Genomic DNA, 1,239 nt, shown 5'->3' on the forward strand with positions numbered 1-1,239 from the left:
GTATGAATATATGTATACATATGAATATATATAATCTTTTATCCTTTAAAAATCTTTAGCTTTCAATTTCAAGAAAAGCTTTTAGCCAGAATCAATGGTACCATTCGCGTGCGCGTGTTATCCCATGGGAGGGGGGTGGATGACATAACTGACATAACGTTTTGAGCACTTAACACTTAACACTAACTGTCTTGTTTTATCTTTTCATCAGATATGGTTAAAATCTATTAGCATTTCAAAGAAAGAGGGCTTTTGACGCCCACAATAATTATTTGAGTTGTTGCTAGACGGGTTTTGTTTCTGCCCACCCTCCGATCCCCCCCCCCCACACTGCTGCATAGTGTGCGTGTGTTGCCTTGTTGAATATTGGTGATGAAGTTGCTGCTTTCGTTTTATAAATTGTAAAACTTTGTGATTCTTTGGTTGACGCTGCATGGTTTTTCGGGATTTCGATATGTTCCGACGATCATAGAAGTACCTCGGGATCCGTGACGAAGGGCAGACTGTGGTGGATAACTTGTAAGCACTCACGTTAATGTTTTCCCCAGGCCATTATCGTATGTGTCAATTAGAAAACTTCAGGGGGAAAACGACGGTAGTCACACACAGAAATTCGTGAGGGTACCAATTTTGAACGCTCTGTTGCTTCGTAACTGTATTTCTGTTCAACTGTTGGTTGATTATTGTTGTTAGATTTACCATTCTACAACATTTCACAATAAACCACCAGTCAAACAAATATGAAGTTATGAGTCCACAAGCTTTAAAAAATTGGCACCCTCAAAATTTCTAGTTTGAGACTACCGTCGTTTTTCTCCGGTGCTTCTCTTATTATTACCAAGTCTATTATTAGCTACATTCTTCTAATTGTTTGGAGGTTCTGATAGCATACGGATTTAATTAGGGCGACAAAAACTGCTTATGTCCTCACTTAGAAGCGGCCCCCATGATGTGATATTTCAGCATACCTTTATTAAACGTTAAGGACCACGATGACGACTTGGTTCAACATTAATTTTGGCCGCTCGCATCTAGAATCTAAGCGAGGAGTTTGGAATGAATGTTGTGTGGAGATCTAGCTAAGGCACCAAATGAAGAAATACTAAGTAACACCAAGATAAATCCAGCACTTTGTTCATCATCATCATCGTCATCATCATCATCATCATCATCATCATCATCATCATCATCATCATCATCATCATCATCATCATCATCATCATCAGTGCTTGCAATTGG

The 1,239-nt window shown here is 39.0% G+C and overlaps 1 protein-coding gene across 1 annotated transcript in view; it reads left to right on the forward strand.

Annotated features, from left to right (window-relative positions):
- LOC101845356 overlaps window positions 1-1,239 on the forward strand; it is a 31,041-nt gene that overhangs the window by 3,448 nt on the left and 26,354 nt on the right. The window lies entirely within an intron of this gene.

Source organism: Aplysia californica, unplaced genomic scaffold (genome assembly GCF_000002075.1).
Source record: "Aplysia californica isolate F4 #8 unplaced genomic scaffold, AplCal3.0 scaffold00676, whole genome shotgun sequence".
Taxonomy (NCBI): Eukaryota; Metazoa; Mollusca; class Gastropoda; order Aplysiida; family Aplysiidae; genus Aplysia; species Aplysia californica.